At 41.7% G+C, this 13,017-nt stretch overlaps 1 long non-coding RNA gene across 2 annotated transcripts in view; it reads left to right on the forward strand.

Annotated features, from left to right (window-relative positions):
- The window catches only part of LOC102155121, a 65,368-nt gene extending 52,792 nt beyond the window's left edge, over positions 1-12,576 (forward strand). For both annotated transcript variants that reach the window (XR_005368428.1, XR_005368431.1), the window contains one exon: positions 12,311-12,576. This is a non-coding gene — a long non-coding RNA (uncharacterized LOC102155121). The remainder of the gene's footprint in view (positions 1-12,310) is intronic.
- The last annotated feature ends 441 nt before the right edge of the window (positions 12,577-13,017 follow it).

Here is a 13,017-nt window from a genome sequence, read left to right on the forward strand (position 1 = left end):
CCAGATCTTAATAAAGTTCCTGATTACTTTGCCATGTCCACAATTTAGCCTTTTTCCTGGAATGGGAGAACAGCTGAGAATGTCGGGCAAGTCCTCCTTGCTCATATGATTCCCCTCTTTTGGTTTCTTGTCCACTCTTTTTGAAACCTGGGACCAGTTCCAGTCCTTATTTATAAGGGTGAGACCAGCAATTTAGTTTCAGTTTGATTTATCCCAGTACCTAACCCAGGATGGAGTTCAAATAAGAATTTTATAAACACTTTCTCATGCTAACATATGTGTCTTGCAATCAAGATATCTGGACATGATATTAAACAAACATTACCCACCACAAAAACTAGTTGGATCCATTTGTGGTTCCCTTGGCCCTGGGTAGTTCCTTCTTTAAAGGTTCTGGCCTGATACCTGCGGGAAGTAGCTTTTGACCTCAATAGGCTGCTGGCACGGTGAGTTAAAGCATCCCTGAATCATTTTCTGTTTTTCTCAGACCTGTAATATGACGCTGGAAGGCCCAGCCCCTCCCTAGTGGGTAGTTCAACATTCTTCCTCTGGCACTAAACTTACTTTATGACAGTTTCTGTTGAAATTCTTTTGGTTGGCGTGGGGAGGAAGCAGATTCTCCACAAAACAATGCAGGATCAGGATGTTGATTTTCCTCATTCGCTTAGAGGTCCTGGATGTATTTGGGAGTGGGCTTTCTGAATGCCATCCTACAGGACCTTACTGCCCATGACCTCTTGGAAAAGTTTTCCACCCTCCATAATACTTCCAGCTACCCTGAACATAAGACAGAGAGGATGCAGTGGTTGATTCTCTAGCATTCTCTCACCAAAGGTTCTATACATTGTTCTTATGTTACCCACACAATCCTATCATTGCCAATAGTAGCAATAGCTAATGTTTACCAATCACTCGCTACATATACAAGGAATTTTAAGCCTTTTCCATGCATAGTCTCATTTAGTTCCCGTAACCCAGTGAGGTGACTGGTGTGTATCACTGTTACTCTGTTTTGCAGACAGGGAAACAAAGGAGCATTTGGGCAAAAAAAACTTGCTCAAGGCCATTCAGCTTATAATGGGCAGCACCACCACTAATCCTGGTCTGTCTGGCTTCAAAATCCATGCTTTTAGTCATGACCCTAAACTATCTGTCAAGTCAGAGTTGATGCTAAGGAAAAGGAGTCCCAGTTTTATAATTGGCACTAGGCATGGTGCTAGGTCAGAATCAAATGCACAGTTCTTACTCCATTCTTACGCCCCTTTCTTATGCTCATCATCTCCCAGGCAGGATGTTGATAAGCACAGGACTCCAGATGGACAAGGTGAAAGAGTAAAGGAGTAGTTTAAAGATGCAGAGCAGGAGGCAGGGAGAGAGGACAGGCAAGGGTGGGAAGGATCCTCCTGTGGGCATAAAGAGAGAGAAAGTCCTCTGAACTCTCTAGAAGGAGTCAGACAGGGCCTACCCACTGAGGGAATGAAGATTTTAGTGTTTCCAATAGGATCAGTGTTTTGACTGTGGGTTCAAGGAAGTCCAGCCACCAGCCCCAGACACCTAAGGCGATGGGAGGAGCAGAAATGGCCTGGTGGCCTCCACGGAGGGGGTAGCCAGTCCTCCTAATGTATCTCAGCCTTTGCAGTCTTAAAGAGGTGTGCTTTTTGAAAGTCGACCAGACTCCCCAGCCCTGTGTCCAACCTTAACCATCCAAAAGAAACTCACAGAAGCCTCTCCCACCCACACTACCTCAATCACATGTCAAAAGAGTGCACCAGTAAATATCCTCAGCTTGCTGCCCATAGGTGGTAAGGGCAGGGTGCCTGCCCCAGCAAGGTCTCAGGTTACCAAGACTTTCCCTCTGCACCCCCATTCAGCGGGACATTTTTCATGCCTTACAAGTTTTGGTATAAATAATTAAAACTAGGTTAGCCTTGTCAGAACTAAACACATGCAGCTGCAATATGATACAGCTTTTCGAGGGCGGGGGTAGGGAGGGGCTGTGTGTTTGTTTCTTGCTGATACATAACCCTTGCCCAGTGTATAAGTCCACATTCCAGGGGTCATGTTCCCGTATCTGTTGGCAGAAATTAAAAGCACATAACTATCAGCTTCACCCCCTTCGACCAAACAGCTACCTGGACCTTGGGGCAAGCTGGCACCGCCAACGTGCAGCTGTGGGCAGTAAACTGTGTGTCTAGGTTAATATTGGCTTATGTTTATATCTTCCCTGATAGGTGGATGGAATTTGCCTAATGATTGTGTTTCCCTGAAAAGTTAATCAATGTCTAAACAAGCCAGTCACAGACCATCACAGAGGTGTGGTGAGATTGGACTCTGAGCACTTGTTCCCAAGGGACCATGTCCCTGGGGTCAGAGCAACAGGAAAGCTGCAGTGAGCCATGCATGTGACCTGACAAGGCCCTGGGCCTCCATTGCTGCTGGGCTCTTGTACGCATTATGCAAAGCTCTAGAATCTCAACACAAGAGATGCACCTCCTGGGCATCACGTGACCGGTCTGACCAAGGTGCCTGGCTGTAGCTTTCTTTAGGCCTCTTCATCACCGTGACCAGGGGACCTTTTTGCCAGCTTCATCAGGGCCGTTCATCTCAGAGTTGTCAGCCAGAGGGGCACTTGCATCCATGCAAACATGTAGTGAGCATACATCATGTGCCACATTTGGATGATACTGAAAGGAAAAAAGTGACTGAAATCCCAGCCCTAGAGCAGCTGACAGTTGAGAGAAAGGAAACAAAAAAGGCAATTACAATTTGGTATATGACATGCTTCATGAGGGAGTCTGCCTCCCTGAACACAGCCTGGGGGATCAGGGATGCTTCCTCAAGGAGAAGAATAAAATAGCAGAACCCAGACGGCAGATGAGGGTTTGCCAGGTTGGTGGGTCCTCAAACACATCCACATCCTAATCACTAAAACCTGTGAATATTACCTCATCTGGCAAAGGGCACTTTGCAGATGTGATTAAGTTAGGTATCTTGAGATGAGAGATTATCCTGGGTTATCTAGGTGGCCCCAAATGATTTTTTTTTTAAGATTTTATTTATTTATTCATGAGAGACACAGAGAGAGAGAGAGAGAGAGAGGCAGAGACACAGGCAGAGGGAGAAGCAGGCTCCATGCAGGGAGCCCGATGTGGGACCTGATCACGGGATTCCAGGATCACGCCCTGAGTTGAAGGCAGGCACCAAACCTCTGAGCCACCCAGGCGTTCCAGTGGTCCCAAGTGTAATCACAAGTGTCTTTATAAGAGGGAGACAAAAGGAGATCTGACCTTAGCCAAGGAGAAAGCAAGCTGACCACAGAGCAGACTGGAGTGATGTGCTTTGAAGATGATAGGAGCTGAAAAAACAAAACAAAACAAAACAAACAATGAAATGGATTCTCTCTTCAGAGCCTCCAGAAGGAACCAGCCCAACCAATACCTTGACTTTAGCCCAGTGACACAGATTTTAGACGTCTGGCCTACTAAAGATTAAGAGAATAAACTTGTTTTGAGCCACTATGTTTGTGGAAATTTGTTACAGCTGCGATGGGAAACTAATACAGCAGGGGTGGGGTTTAGAGAAGCAAATGGCCCAAGCAGAGGACACAGTATGGCAAAGGATGGGTATGACAAATCTTAGGACTGTAGCTGGAGGACTGTGTTGGTGTCAGGGAGTGGAGAGAATGGTGTGGTGAGAGTTCAGATTGCAGAGGTGCTTAAGGTCAAGACTCTGACCCTATAAGTCACATCACTGAACTAGGGTTTCTTCTGAGGGTGCTGGGAGTCATTAAGAGCATTTTGAACAGGAATGAGATCAAATGGTGACAAAGGAAGATAACTCTGGGTAGCAAGGTAGAGTCCCAATTGAGGAGGGTGGTGTGGCCTAAGACCAGAAGGGAGGCTGCAGGCTACATTCAGTCCTGGGTCTGTGGCTCTAGTAGCTCCCATTGGATTTCCAAGCTCTCCTCCAAAGTTCCAAGGGACCAGATCAACTTAATTTCATTCAATTAAATACTGAATCATTCCTGTCTTGTACAGAAGTGTCCAGGTTTGTCCTTTATAGTAATTGCCTACAAATAACACTGTGTTAGGCTTGAGTTTTTGAGATATAAAATTAGGCTATGCAGGTGGATTGTTCCAAATAGATCTTATGTAACTATAATGAGGAACCTACATAACTTGTGATAGCAGCTGGGCCTGGAACTGGTGGGCTAAGATTTGAGGCCCGTGTTTCTATGTCTTTAGCAGATTATATCGGCTACTGTTGATTGATGCTGTCTGGTCTCTGGACCCTCCTAAGGTGCCATTTTGGTGTCTGCACCAAAATCCAGATTTTCTTACACTCTCCTAGATGCCTCTAGACAGAACTTGATACAAACCTAAATCCCTGCAGGAGCCAGTCAAAAGATAAACAGAGAATGGTGAACCCTGTTCTGCCTAAAAGCATTTGAATTCAGATGATTAAAAAAATACATCCCATGCAGCCCAAGGCCAACTTTGCAACCTTAATGAAACTAAGCCCCTTTCAAAATCAGCCTTCTCTCACAGCTTTATCAAGGCCCCTTTTAATTAATTAATTAATTAATTAATTTTTATTTTTCTTTAAAGATTTTATTTATTTATTCATGAGAGACACACACACAGAGAGGCAGAGACACAGGCAGAGGGAGAAGCAGGTTCCATGCAGGGAGCCCGATGTGGGACTCGATCCCGGGACCCCAGGATCACGCCCTGGGCCCAAGACGGCACTAAACCGCTGAGCCACCTGGGCTGCCCTCAGGGTCCCTTTAATAAAGGGAAACCCACTGCTGTGGCTTTTCAAAAATTTGATTTTTAGTATGGGAGGAGCTAGAGAGAGACAATCTGAGTGAAGCAGGTGCCAGAATCTTCTTGATGTATAGGCTTGAGCAATTGAGAATACCAGCCCACCTCCTCCTGGCCACCCCAGCTGCAGCAGCCAAGGTTAAGATAAAGTTTAAAGGACATTGTTAATAATAAATCCAATCACTTAGGAGAAGTCATTAGTTCAGAATATGAACTCAAGACTGGGGTGTATGACCAAGGAGAAGAGCATTTGAGAGAACCGGCTCTTCTTCCTGGGTAACGGGCAAGGCAAGCTCTCATTTCATTGAAGGATTCAGGGTAGTGAATGAGGGAAATGGACAACTGAGTAAATTAGCAAAGAACAAGAGGCCTAGAGCTGTAATTTTCTGACTTTGTTTATAGTTTTGAGATCTTCAGTCTGCATAACTATAAAATGGTACTCATTAACTTTGCCCCAAACTCGGTGCACCAAAAAGTTTACTGAAATGAGAAGTGAAATAATATCAGTAAAACCTGGCAGGGTTGGCTTATTTATTATTTGCCATGAAAGAGGCATTCCTCCAAGATCTTCACATATGAATTTATTTAAAACTCACACCAAATCTAGGAGATACTTTGGGATGATACCAATTTTAAAGGTGAGTAAGCTGAGGGATAGCGAAGACAAGTACTTTGCACAAAGTCACAGTAGCCAGAGCAGGGATTCAAACCCAAGAAGTTGAGCTACATAGTCCGGGATCTTAACTACTATTGTGTTTTACAACCTTGCTAGAAAAGAAAATCCAAATGACTGCCCAGTAACTGCCTCCAAAAAGTAGTAAAAGTAATCGAGATAGAGTTCTGTATTCCAAAAAAGGTGTAACAGTTTATATTAGACCAAGCCTAAACAGATGTCTCTCTGATGACAGTGACAAACTCTGGACAAAGCATAAAAAACAAGGAGCCACTAGAGCATGTGTGAAGCCACTAGAGAATAACCATAATTAAGCAGAAACCAGAGGGGAGTTGACACATGCAAGAAAAAAATGAGTATAGGTGAGCTTCCTTTTTAACATTTTTTAAAATGGATTTTTAGCTAGCGGTAACCCTGATAAGTCAGGTGTGCAAGGTAACTATAATTTGGAAATTAACTGGAAACCATACTGGCTTGAAGAATCAGATAACTGAATTTGGGGCTGCCAAAGCATCTATAAAGTAAGGGGGAAACCCTGGAAAGGAAAGAGCCAAAGAGAGGGAACCCCAAATTCTGTATATAAACTCTGCTCAAATCTGGCTGACCTCTTAACTACACACATATATAGGGCAAACTCCAAGCAGTTAAGCTAAGGCTAAAAGATCCAAACAAAGAATGCAGCTGCTGTCCAATGGAGGGGAGATAGAGTTTGAAGTTTGAGTTCAAACAAGTTAGGAACCTATTAAAACAACAATGACAATAAAAGAATGTAAAGAAAATAAGTTCACAATCAGTGAAAATATTTGAAATTCTAGCAAATAAATAAAAAGTATTAAAAAATAACTTGAAATTCTGGAACTGAAAAAATACAATTTTTTTTTTTAGATTTTTAATTTATTTATTTATGAGACACAGAGAGAGAGAGAGGTAGAGACACAAGCAGAGGGAGAAGCAGGCTCCTCGCAGGGAGCCCGATGTGGGACTGGATCCCAGGACCCTGGGATCATGCCCTGAGCCAAATGCAGATGTTCAATCGCTGAGCCACCTACGCGTCCCAAAAAAACACAAATTTAAACTACACTGAATAGGCTCAAGAGAAGATTGGAGATGACAGAAGAAAGTGTCAGTGAATTAAATGATATACCAACAGGAATTAAGCAATCTGAAGAACAGAGTGAACTGGGGTTAAAAAAATAAGCAGGTGATCAGAGAACTGTGGGACAGTATCAAAAGATCTATTATATGTTACTGGAGTTCTAGAAGGAGAGGAGAAAATGAGACATGAAGAAAATGTTTGAAGAAATAATTTCCAAAATTAATTCAAATTTGATGAAAGACATAATATTATAGATGCAAAAATATAAGCAAACCCCAAGTGATGGGGTTAAATAAAAGGAAAACCACATGTAGGTATGTACTCTATCTTAGCTAAAAACCAAACATAAAGAGAAAATCAGCTAGAGAAAAATGTCACGGTACAGGTAGGGACTAACAATATAAATGATAGCTGATTCATTCATGAAGGACAGAAACAGTGGAGATCAGAAGTCAGTAGGTCCTCTCTATAGGGCTGGAAGAAAAAAACCCTGTCAACCCAGAATTCCATATTCAGAAAAATACACTTGAAGAAATGAAGGTGAAATAAAGGCATTTCCATATAAATGAGAACTAAGAGAATTAGTCATCAGCAGACCCAAACTACAAGAAATGATAAAGTTCTTTCATGCTGAAGGGAAATGATACCAGATAGAAACTCAAATCATCAGTAAGGAATGCTATAAATGCTAAATATGTGGATACATGTAAGAATATGTTTTTCTCTTAATATCTTTAAAATACATACAAGTATTTAGAGCAAAATCTGTAACATTATATATCTTGTAAAGTACATAACATATGAAAATGTAATACGTATGACACCTGGAGCATACAGATGAAGGCAGTGAATAAAACTATATGGTTGCAAAATTCTTACATTTTTGTGAAGTGGTACAATATTGACTCTAAGTAAATTGTAGTAAGTTGAGGATATTTATTATTATCTGTAGAGCACTTACTAAAAAAACAAAAAACAAAAAACAAAAACTAAACCTAATGCAAATAGGGATAGCTAAAAAGTCAGTAGATAAATTAAAATGTAATTCTAAAAAAAACAAAACAAGCCTCCACCTCCAACCACAACTACCTCCAAAGAGAAAAAAGAAAAAAAAAAAAAAAAAAGATTGGATAACCTAAAAGCAACGAACACCCACATCAGTACATTAATTACATTAAATATAAATTGACCAAAATGCTCCACTTAAAATTTAAAAATTATTAGACTGGAAAGAAAAAAGGAAGAATCCAATTTTTTTTAAAAGCTTCTCTGCTTTTATTTTTCTTTTTAAGATTTTATTTATTTATTCATGAGAGACACAGAGAGAGAAAGAGAAGCAGAGACACAGGCAGAGGGAGAGGGAGAAGCAGGCTCCACGCAGGGAGCCTGATGTGGGACTCGATCCTCAGACTCCAGGATCACGCCCTGGGCTAAAGGCAGGTGCTAAACTGCTGAGCCACCCAGGTATCCTGGGAGAACCCAATTTTGTGTTGTCTATAAGCACAATGTAAGTGTAAATTCAGAGGCAGTTTATAAGAAACATGGAAAAAGGTATATTAACACTATTTATAAAATGAACTTATTCTATGAGATCATCATAACCCAGATACCAAGACCAGGGAAAGCTATTACAATAAAAGTAAAACACATACCGATATTCGCCGTGAACGTGGGTACAAAAACCCTTAATTAAATATCAGCAAGCTGAATCTCAAAAATAGAAGAACTTCATTAAACACAAGCAAAAGATGTGAACAGATACTTCACAAATATACAACCACCAACCAATAAGCATATGAAAAAGTACTCAACATCGTTAATCATCAAGGAAATGTAAATTTTTTAAAAAAGATTTTATTTATTCATATGAGATACAGAGAGAGGCAGAGACACAGGCAGAGGCAGAAGCAGGCTCCATGCAGGAGGCCAATGTGGGACTCGATCCCAAGACCCCAGGTTCATGCCCTGAGCCAAAGGCAGACACTCAACCGCTGAGCCACCCAGGTGTCCCGGAAATGTAAATTTTTAAAAAGATTTATTTATTTATTTATTTATTTATTTATTTATTTATTTATTTATTTATTTATTTATGAGAGAGAGAGAGAGATAGCATAAGTCCAGGAGGTGAGGGGGAGAGGGAGAGGGAGTAGCAGGCTCTCCACTGAACAGGAAGCTGGTTGTGGGGCTCCATCCCAGGGCCCTAGGATCATGACCTGAGCCAAAGCAGATGGTTAACTTACTGAGCCCAGGTGCCCGCATGGGAATGTAAATTAAAATCACAATGATATACCACCACATATCCACCAAAATGGCTTAAAGTAAGATGACTGAAAACACTAAATGTAAGGATGTTAAGAAGCAACTAGAACTCTCCTACAGTATTAGCAGATGTAAAATAGTTCAAATACTTTAGAAAAAAGATCTGACCAGTTTCTTATAAAATTAAACGTATGCCTGCCCTACATCTCAGCGATCTACTCCTAAGTATTTACCTGAAAGAAATGAAAATATATATATATCCATAAATGCCTTATAAAAGAATATTCATAGCAGCTTTATTTATAGTTGCTGAAAGTGAGAAACAGCCAAAATGTCCATCATCAAGAAAATGGGTGAACAAACTATGATATATTCATACAAATGGAATAATATCAATAAGATAAAAGAGTTTAGTAATAAATGCAAAAAGGATGAATCTTTAGCTTAGTGACAAAAGCATTACGCAAAAAAAGTATGTGCTGTATAATTTCATTTATATGAAGTTCTAGAGCAGGCAAAACTAAGGTTTTTAAAAAATCAGAATAACACTTGTTCTGGAAGTGGAGATAGAGATTGAGTAGGAAGAGATATTTGGAATTCTTTAGGTAATGGAAATATTGTATATCTTCATACGGGTGTGAGTTACACAGGGAGATGCATCTGTCAAAACAAGTTGATTGGTACACTTATGATTTGTGCATTTTGGTTTTTGTAAATTCTACGTGAAAAAAAGATCTACAATAATAAGCTTTAGCTGATGATATGCAATCTAAAATGTTTATTGGTGAGGAATGCTGAGGTCCATAACTCACTAGAAATGTATCAAAAATAAGATGGAGGGTTCTTTGGATGGATGGATAGATGGATAGATACATGATAAAGCAAATATTGCAAAATGTTAACAAATGTAGAATCTAGATAGAGGGTATACGACTGACCATTGTATAGTTCTTTCAACTTTTCTGGATTTTGAAATGTTTTACAGGTTGATAAAAAAAAAAAAGAGTAGAAATAAAGTAGGGGGAGAAAAGTGAAGAGAGGGTCTTGGATTCATAGACAATCAAAGGCATAGATGAGGGAATGTTGAGGTATATTGAAATGTCTGGGGGCACTGTTTCCAAATTGGATAATCATGAAAATATCATGGAGAGCCTTAAGAAATATGGATTTCTCAGCTCCTCTCCTAGAAGTCCTACTTTTGGACTGATCTGGGAATATTTTCTAAAAGCTCATCGGGTGATCCCTGATAACCACCCATCTTAGGAACCATTGGACTAAGAGGCCAAAGTTACTTTTAGCTGCAAGAAGTACCGTGAAAGATACCGTGTAAAAGCAAAATCAAGTAATAATTTCATTTTTGGCCATCTCTGTTCATCTGTTAAGCTTGTACTTTGAAAACAGTTTTATACTGAGAAATAATTAGCAGCAGGTTTCAGCTCATTGTTAGCCCACGTATAATGTCATCAGGTGTCAAATGTGGGCGCTCCTCATTTACCTACTCAAAGGAGTAGTGATGATGTCACTCTCAGCTGAAGATAAACTGGACTTCTAGGTGGTGCTGAAGATTGCAACAGATGTGAGTGGTGACAGGGGGTTCATCATGTGGGATCTTGAGCCTAGAGAGGGCTGGCTTGGTAGGGAGGTATCATCTCCCTGCCCCCATCCCCACAGCAAGCTCACTTTGACTTCTAGGTAGTTTCCCAGCCTGGAGATCCGCACCCCCCACCTCTTCTCCCTTTATCCCAATCCCTCAAAGTCATCAAGATTCCCCTCTCTACTAAGACTTCCCCAACTCCCATGGAGCAGAGTCTTATTGCATTGATAACCTGCACAATTCCTAACCTGTAGTGTTCCTTTTTTTTTTTTTTTTTTAAATCAGAGTGATTATTCTTTCACATCCCTACTTTCTGTTTCCGTACTAGATATGGAAGGTGTGGTGAACATTTGCTATTTGTTTTGGCTGTCCTGGAATTCCCCACCTCATGAATGAATGCTTACCTCCTGCTAAAAATCAGAATCTTCCAGACACTCTGTTTTTCAGCCTCCCTTGCAGTTAGGATGTGGGCATGTGGCTTAGGACTCCTGCCTCTGACTTCAGAATTGAGAGCTTCTTAATCCTAGGCCTTGCCATGGTGACAGTGGCGTCCTCATCAACTTGTTCCTATGAAGTTACCCACTGGTTCTTCTGTTCTCCAGCCTCTTGTGGTTTCTGCCCATTTTCTGAGCCTGGGTCCCCAGCTCAGCCTCCCAAGCGATACTTTTCTACATTTCTTCTTAAGCCAGGCCAGGGTTTGTTTCTGTTGCTTGCAATGAGGCAAACAGATTTGATCTTTATACGCATTTAAGATACTGAAAATTTAAGAATTTATGATTCAAGGTAAGACTCAGAATTTATTCATCCCTTCAAAAAGTTTCCTAGCTTGGGGCAGCCCAGGTGGCTCAGGGTTTAGCGCTATCTTCAGCCCAGGGCGTGATCCTGGAGACCTGGGATCAAGTCCCATGTCGGGCTCCCTACATGGAACAATGTTTCTCCCTCTGCCTGTGTCTCTGCCTCTCTCTCTCTCTCTCTCTCTCTCTCTGTGTGTGTGTGTGTGTGTGTGTGTGTGCCTCTCATGAATAAATAAATAAAATCTTTAAAAAAAGAAAAGAATTTTCCTAGCCACCTAGGTAGGTGTGCTTACTTTCGAGATATTCTGTGTGGTTCTCTTTTTCTAGAGGGCTTGTCTTAGCTCTCCATCTAGATTGTAAACCCTTGAGATAGGGCTTGTTCTGAATTATCTTGTAGCCCAGCTGAGAGGGTAGCTTGTAGTATTGCTCTGTAAATACTTACTGATTGATTAAGACACTCATGAAGGTAATTGCCTTCTTCAAGCATGAACAATCCTTATGAGATGGTAATTCCCACTCACTCCCATGTGCGTGTATGTGCAGCCTCTAGCTGCAAGAGTTCATTCCTTTTTGGTTATCTCTTAGTTCACTGGGCTCACGTAAGCCTCCTCCAATTTCCTTTTGGTCTTTGGCTTAAAATTGTTTACTCATAAAAGGTTTAAGTATTCTCTCGGCCATATTCTGATCTCTCCCACCATGGCTGGTGGGCCCAACCCTGCATATCTCAAGGGCTCTATGACCTTTAAGCTGAGAAACCCAGGAGGCACACCAGAGATTGTCAACATGGCTTTTATCCCAGAGAACAAAAACCAAAACTGCACACAGAAGTTCTGTCTGGCCAAGCCATTGCCAAGGCACTCAAGGCCAATTTCAGTCACTGACCAGCATTAGCTCTTTCTTAGAAAGGGCACTGGCATTCACATCTCCTTTCCTGAGTCATACCAGGAGTCTCTACCCAGCTGAGAATCTGAGGCTCTATGGATTTTGAACATGAACAAAACAGCTTCTTCCTGTAGAAATATCCTGAGGAGCAGGAAGGTTGGTGTTAACTAAAGCTCTTCTCCTTTCCAGTCTTTTTGCAGATATGACCTGGATCTGTGACCTCATTGATCAACCTACTGTCAGAGATAAAAGCGAGTACTTACTATGTGCCAGGAGGTGGCCCAAAGAAAGAAAGAAGTGAAGCCCTGCCCTTAAGGGCACTAGTTCAGTTCAAGAAATATTTATAGGGCAGCCCTGGTGGCCCAGCGGTTTAGCATTGCCTTCAGCCTGGGGTGTGATCCTAGAGACCCGGGATCGAGTCCCACGTCAGGCTCCCTGCATGGAGCCTGCTTCTCCCTTTGCCTGTGTCTCTGTCTCTGTCTCTGTGTGTGTGTGTGTGTCTGTTATGAATAAATAAATAAAATCTTTTAAAAAAAAGAAGTATTTATAAACTGCCCACTTAGGCAAATGGTATAGGACAGTGTGCCAAAACCAGGGGTTCACTGTGGCTTAGAGTTATGATGTGGGTCCACCAAGTCTCTGCTACCGAGGCAGGAGGACCAGGATCTTCAGGGCATGCCACAAGGCCCTTAGGGTGGAAGGGCCGAGGTGAGAACATCCTGTCCCAGACAGCCGACCATGGTTAAGCCACCGACAGAGCCCGATAGAGATGCAGATTCCTGGGCCCTACCTTCAGAGGTTCTGGTTCACTAGGTCTTGGGGAAGGAGACCAGGGATCTGCATTTTGATTAGTGCCACTGGTGGTTCTGATGCAGGTGTTCCAAGGACCAAACATG

This window comes from Canis lupus, chromosome 13 (assembly GCF_011100685.1).
Source record: "Canis lupus familiaris isolate Mischka breed German Shepherd chromosome 13, alternate assembly UU_Cfam_GSD_1.0, whole genome shotgun sequence".
NCBI classification, from domain to species: domain Eukaryota; kingdom Metazoa; phylum Chordata; class Mammalia; order Carnivora; family Canidae; genus Canis; species Canis lupus.